This window comes from Rhagoletis pomonella, unplaced genomic scaffold (genome assembly GCF_013731165.1).
Source record: "Rhagoletis pomonella isolate Grant_MI unplaced genomic scaffold, Rhpom_1.0 Rhpom_scaffold_00017, whole genome shotgun sequence".
Classification (NCBI taxonomy): domain Eukaryota; kingdom Metazoa; phylum Arthropoda; class Insecta; order Diptera; family Tephritidae; genus Rhagoletis; species Rhagoletis pomonella.
Window position 1 is genome coordinate 129,590 of NW_023458571.1, and position 8,000 is coordinate 137,589.

The window sequence follows — 8,000 nt, forward strand, 5'->3', positions numbered from 1 at the left end:
CCAGAATAATAATTATTTCTTGGTGGAGTTTCAAAAAAGTCATCCATATTTTCGTAAGACAATTTTTTAAAGTCATCGATAACTATTACTTTGAGACTTATATAATGGCGACCGCTGTGGTGTAGTGATTAGCAGTGCGCGCTTCAACCCAACCCAACGACAAAAATTAAAAAACAAAAAAGGCCTTTTTCTAGTAGCGGTCGCCCCTCGGTAGGCAATTGCAAACCTTCGAGTGTATTTCTGCCATGAAAAACAGCTACTCATAAAAAAGCAATCGCCGTTCGGAGTCGACGTAAAACTATAGGCACGCAACAAATCGGAGGAGAAGCTCGGCCAAACATTATTATTATTGTGAAAGTCTCCTCATAATAATTATCAAGGAAATATTTTGTTTTTAACCCCTCTATTCTAACAGGGTCGCAAAACTTAGCTCATAACTGTTGTGATTTCTAGTGCGCCGAGAAATGTGTCACAAAAAATTCGATTTTGAGTGCTAGAAAAATAAACAAAAATTTAAAAATTTGTATGGAGCGGCACATTTTTTGCAGTGGCAAGCTTTAGGGCGCAGTAGAAATCACAGCAGTGATGAGCTAAAGTTTGTGACTTTGTTAGAATACGGCTGTAAGTCTTCGAAGAATTATATTTTGAGACTTAGGGCCGATTTCATAATAAAATAATACTTTAAAATTTAAAGGGTGATTTATTTTGCTGATCGATTTCATAAAGCCACTTTAAAGATAAAGCTAAAGTTAAATACCCAATAATGGAAATTTAAGTGACTTAAAGGTCCCTTTTATAAGAAAAAAAATAAGTATGTTATTATTATTAAGTATGTCGTTATAATTATATCTTTAAGTTTTTGAGCAGATTTTCCTTAAGAGTACATATTTTTGTGTTTATTATAATGGATCATTCAAATACATCTAGTTCGTCAAGTGATTCTGACGACGAATACGTTTTTATGAGACGCACAAAAATATACAGAGAGCGCGTAAACCATTTAGAAAAGTTCGTCGATTTGGATTTCTTCACACGTTTAAGAATTACCAAATTAACTTTTCATTCACTCTTAGAATCAATTGAATATTTGATAGCGACACCAACTAACAGGTAATCTTGTTGACGCTTCTTTCACGTCCATATAAATGTAAACATAAAATTGTTTGCAGGGGTGGAAGTGTCAAACCAGTAAACCAAGTTTTACGCCCTTGGATGTATGCAGAAAGCAGTTGCTGATTTCACTGGTGTTTCTACCGCTTCAGCTTGCAGGATCACCCGCAAAGTTTCAAATGCTATCGCTTCATTGCACAGGCAGCACATCAAAATGTATGAAACAATTGAGGAAATGAGGAATAGTGCAGCTAAATTTTATAAAATCGCACGACTTCCTCGTGTCATAGGTGCAATAGATTGCACGCTTATTAAAATAGATTCACCGGTAGGAGACGATGCTGAGATTTTTAGAACACGAAAACAATTTTTTTGAGTAGATGTGCAAAAAGTTTCAGACAGCGATCTAAAAATTAAAGACATTGTTGCACGATGGCCTGGATCATGCCATGATCAAATTATATTCAATAATAGTAGATTAAAGCGGAGTTTTGAAAATGGCGAATTCGGAACATATATGCTGGTGGGTGATAGTGGCTATAATTTAAAACCTTATCTTATGACAAAACTGCAGAAACCCCATACACCTGCAGAAAATCTATACAATGAGTCAATCATCAGAACACGATGCGTTGTTGAAAGACAGTATTGGGTGTAGAAGCGCAGGTTTCCTATTTTGAAGTTGGGAATGCGAGTTAAGTTAGAAAATGTCTTCAACATCATAATTGCAGCTGCAGTATTACATAATTTGGCTATTGAAGAGAACGAAGTTATTCCAGAAGCTTCGTTGAATGAGGAAGATAATGACATAGAACTGCTTCCACAACACCATAGTGAAAACAATTCGGCAAGTAACATTAGGCAGCTTTTGATTTTGAACCATTTTGCAAGGATGTAAATATCTTTTATGTACATACTTAAAAAAGTAAAAAACAAATGTTATATCTGTGTAATTTATTTATTTTTACTTCATATTAAGCTCTTTTTCTTTAAGTTTCAGTTCAAATTGTAAAATTTTAATTTTAGTTTCATGTTCCTCTTCTTCCCTTTGTCGTTTCCGTTCACCATGTTCTTGTTCTTTCTTTCTGAACTTTACCTCCTCTCCAATTAATATTTGTTTTTGTTTATAATATTTTTCCTTTGCAAGAAGTACATAATTCGAAACGGGCATTAACGGTCTTAATTTTTTATTTACTGGTGGCCTGAGTTTATTTGGTGTATATCTTGACCAATCATTTGCTAAAGTCGTCTAAAAGAAAGATTATTTTGTTAAATACAATAGACTTCTTGGGTAATTTCCTATCTGAATATTAAAACAGTTCAAAATTAGTCAAAGAGTCAGTTTTAATTAACCAAACAATCTCAAGAGTTTCAAATGCTATTCACCTGAATATTAGTATTTTTGTCACGCAGGGTCTCCACTAATTTTTGCTTTGCTGAAATTTCTCCTTTCGATGAACTTTGAATAGCAGTCTGAAAACAATATGTGTAGTAGGCTGAGTCGATTTTGTATGGGGGAAAATGAAATGCATTTGACCGTATTGTAATAGTAATATTATGATGTCTTATGTCTAAGCCAATTGTTATTGGCCACGAAAGATTAATTTAAAACTTATCTTTAGCCCGCGCAATTGAATCAAAATGTATGAATTTTGAAAATGAAACTTTGGCTTGTAATATCTATGGAATGCGTCAATTGTTATAGACAGGACGATATACTAAATTACTATTAAATTTAATACCTCACATTCATTTATCATTTTTCAATAAGTCTCCAAGTTTTTAAGATATTATGATAAAACTTACAAAAACTATAATTTTCCCTTATGAATTTTCAATTCTTCATTACTTCAGCCACCAAGTGAAAAATGCAAAAAAGAGAGACGCGATTTATTTCAAACGTTTTAATGTCTTCGGATGTTTATTTAATATTAAGATGGCCATGAGTGTGGTCACGCCGATTTGGTCAGTTTTCAAGATCGTGGTGAATGAAGTCAAACATGTTTTGTCAAAGTTTAGTAATCGTTTGATAAGTTAATAGTAGTTTCAAGCATATAAGTATTTACAAACATTAACATAAAACAACTAGGGTGAGAAACGCCCACTTTAAGTCCATTTATGTTGTCTTCAAAATTGGTGCGGAATGGTTTCATTAGTCACCGAAGAAGCACATTTTTCGCGGTTTCTAAATTTGCCGTTATATGAAGGTAGGGGAGGTGCAATACGTGTTTAGATCAGTGATGCACACGGGAGTCTCCGGGCAGTGTTGCCAACTTTTCAGTTTCAAAAAGCACCAAACCTTGGAAAAAAGAGCGTTTTACCGCAATAAAAGCACTCAATTTTTTTTTTTTATCAAAGGATACTCTTTTTCATAACAGTTTGTGGTAAACAAAAGTAAAAAAATAACCAATATTTACATGTATAAATAAATACGCATTCATGCTTGCGAAACTGCAGCTAGATTTGGATTCAGCACCGAAAAATCTACACAAAACGGTTCCACTCAGGTGGCAAAAAAATTTTAAATTTTTCGAACTGTGTAATAAATCAATAATCACGAAAATAGAAAAACAAATACTTAACTAGGCACTAAACCATTATTTTTGGCGTTTTAATTTTCAAAAAGCACTAAATCTAGTGTTTAAAGCACTAAGTTGGCAACTATGTCTCCGGGAGCTACTCGGCTTTCACACACAAGTCGTGTGCAGCGTTGCCATTTTAGCCGTTTTCCGGCTAGATTTAGCCGGTTTTGATAGCAACTAGCCGGAGAAAATTCGATCTAGCCGGCAGCCGATTTGTTAGCCTGTTTGTAAAAAAAATTTAGCCGTTTTTAGCCGATTTTACTATTTGCCTAATTTTCAGGTGCAAAAAGTAAACAAGTTGTTTGAAAGCAATAATGCAGAACCAATGAAGATTTTTAATGAACTCAATGTTTTACTTTCGCATCTATGCTCCCTAGTGGTTATTAGCGCGGACACATTTGATCCTATATGCTCCCCGTTGGAACCATACCTTGCTCCATTTCCTCAGTTTTATCACAGTTTTGAAGAGTGTTTAAAAACAAAAGTAAGCACAAACGCTTTTGACAACGAAGCCGAGAAAATAATTCGAAAAAATGGTCGCTATTTTATTATCACTTTAATAAAGTCATTAGGCCAACGCCTCCCTACAAATATTGCCACACTAAAAAAAATTTACTTTTTTCGGTTGGAAATGCATTAAGAGTAATTAAACCAAAAGTATTTGTTCAACTACAGCAACAAAAACACAAATATAATGCTGACGGAATAACATCCATAGAGATGCAATGGCAACGGTTAACCTTACATACCTAGAGTAATTTAGACTCAACTGTAAAATTTTGGGCCGAAATTTATCAATTTAGAAATGCCCTAGGAGAAAACCCTTTTGCTGACCTTTCCAACCTAGTTTTTAGTTTCCTTGTTTTGCCTATAAGTAATGCAGAAGTAGAGCGAATATTTAGTTCAATGAATATAATAAAAACTAAGCAAAGAAATCCAATGTGCGTTAAAACGTTAAACGCTATTTTATATAAAAGATACGGTTTAAAACGTGAAGGAAAATGCTGCCGTAATTTTACTGTAGATGACGATCTCTTAAAATTAATGAATTCAGGTGATATATACAATAGTGATTCGTTTGATGATGAGGAATATACACTCGATATAAATTAATGGTGTTAACTAGTCTTTCGTTTCTTGCGATTTATTTAAATAAAGCATGTGAATTTTCACTAAAACATTTTAGCCGTTTTTTGCCAGAGTCTATGTGAAATTTCACTAAAACATTTTAGCCGTTTTCAGCCGCTTTTTTGCCAATCTAGCCGGTCGGCCCAAAAAGTTCTGGCAACACTGGTCGTGTGTGCGCAGCTACCGAACTTTTACGCCGCTAGCAGTCGGTCAGTTTGCGTTGTACTTCATGCTGTAAGTATCACATGCGCGAGCTGTTTTGCTGAGTACACACATACAGATACAAAAATATTGCGCTTGTATTGGGAGCTCTGTCAACGCTGTGCACCACTGGTTTAGATATACAAAAATCCTTTTGAGGACTCTCCAATTGGACGATATTGCTTTGCATTCAGCTTGAACGAAAAAAGTCACTCCCTGGCACACTTTTCTGCAATCCGGTTCTTGAGATCCGCTTAAGTTTTTCGATATAACTTTGGTAAATGTTACTCGATCGGTACGTAATAGACTCCTGCGCAATTCCATTTAAACGGCCCAACAAGACATCCGATCGCCGCGCAAATACTTTCCATCCCCTACTTTCATCGTTCGGGTCAATTGTGAGTAAGCATAAACCAGTTTCAGCAAGCGTACGTAAACTACCGATCAATAGCAACACGCGTAGAGTATTTACTTTGCCTTCCGCAACTACTGCGAGTAAAAGGTATTTGACAGTAGAGTACTCTACTGGTAGTACTTGAGTATTTTCGAAGAAAACATACCTACATTTGTGGCAAGAATGATAGAAGAATTTTCTGGATCGCGCATTTGTGGTATCTGAAAAAAACTAAGGACAGGAATGTAGTGGAGCGATGAAGAGAGCGACGAGCAAAACGTACTTTCAACTAAAATGCTGATATACATACCTAAGTACATATGTATGTATGTGCATAGATACGTATGTGCATAGATACATACATATGTGCATAGATACGTATGTGCATAGATACGTATGTGCATAGATATGTATGTGCATAGATACGTATGTGCATAGATACGTATGTGCATAGATACGTATGTGCATAGATACATATATATGTAAGTGTCCGCATATATTTTTTCTCGTCACTTGTTCTGTCGCTTCACTGCAGCAAAACCAAGTTGTGAGGAAAACCCTGACGATATGCGTAGAATTGAAACCATGGGTTCATATTAAATATATTTATGTATGCATGGACATATGTACATATGTTAAAATGTAGTTTCGATTTAAAAAAAATCGGATGAAGTTTTTCTTTCGCCATTCATACACCTCTAATTTCAGTATTTATTAAAAAAACTCAATGAAATTCAAAAACTCTATCTTGCATTTGGGTTTACTCAATACCAATTTGAGCTGTCGCAGTGTTATCAAAAAAAAAAAGTTATCAATAGGTAGGTTCAGAAGGCGCAGCAGTTGCTAAACAAAAATCAGTGATCGCTATGCGTCTTTTGAACGACTTCATACATTAGCGGTCAAATTCAACTCTCAAAGGTACACACCAACATGTTGTCTCAAATGATCAGAAAAATATTACGATCATCTAACACGCAACTATTCAGTTGATCAGAAGTACGCAACAACGCGTTCAGAAGGTGCAATCGCACCAGTTACTGAGCTGTTTCGCCTTCTGAACGTGCCAAATGAAAATTCGTTTCTCTTGAAATCAAGTTATATGGCTGCGTATGTATGTACATATGTATGTACATATTCCGAAATTTTTTTTATTTGTAAAGGCTCTCAAGAAAAACTAAAAATTCATATAAAATTACGCACAATAAATGGAAAATAAATTTTCTTCTATAAAAAATTTCTTAAATCAGTATGCAGCTCTTAAGAAAACAATGCTCGTACATCTCGTCGCTACCATGTCCAACTATCGAGTGTGAAAATCGGCACTTTTCAAAATTTTGATTTGCCACTAATAATTTTATTTCGTATAGCAGCATTGCTTAAGTTATTGTTTTTGACAACTTATTTGTTGGTTAATGACTGCAAATAGTTTTATAGAAAATTAGAGACGAGAAATAATACTTTCATAAAAATTTAAGTACATACATAGATTTAAAAAGCTGCTTGAATACAAAAGTTTTATGAAAATGTCACATTAAACAACTGTCTAAATCTACGTAATTTTTTATAAATAAGGCCGTAAACATTTCCATACATCGTCGATTTCCATATTCTATTTTTACTCTTTCAATTTCACTGACCAGCGCTGCAAACGATATCAACTAGTAGGCTAACAACCAGAATTGAAATTTAATACGCAAGTACTTACCGTACTACAAGTATACAGAGAGTAGATTTGCTACTCCCTTTTGGCAGCAGCAAATATCTCTCGTACGCGATGAGGGAAAGTAGAGTACCTACTTTGGTGGAGTAATAGCAAGTACGTCAAGTATTTACTCTCTCAACGCCAAGTAGTGTATGTATGCGGAAAAAAAGTAACAATGTGTTGGGAGTAGAGTACAATGCAAGGAGTACTTATTGAATGAAATGCGGCAAATACAATTGCGCTGGACTCTAGTACGTAATAATTACCAAATTGAAGGGAGACTTACTGTTACTGATTTATGATAATAATATGATGAAAAAAAATAAAAAAATGTGCGGGGAATGATATTTGACTTTATCTTTTGCGTTAACGGATTCATTACCTAAAAATACGCACCAAACCTTTTTGCTGAACCCAGAATTTTTAACAAGAATTGGTCTTATTCGACTAGTGTGCTGTGGGTCAATTGGCGGTCGATTCGCGGGCTCTTACAATTAAAATAAAAGGCTAATATTTTGCAGGCTTGCTGTTCACTTCACGATACAATATATTTTCACTATTACCAAGGGATTTGAGAAAAATTAGAATTTCTACCCGGCCTAATGGGTATTCATATAAACGCGTAAATGCTTCATAAAATGCCGAGTAAAACTCGTAAATAAACAGTGTTTTCATACAAAATTAATAAAGGTGACGTGGTTACGAGGCATTTACGCATTTAGATGAATTGCCCTAATATTTATGTAAGTACATACATACATATGTATATTATGCGATTTGTTGCAACCATATTTTTCTGTTTGATATGTGCATAGGTAACAATAACCTATGTATGTACCAGAGCTGTGTAATGATTGAAACAATTGAGTGTGCATTCTCATTT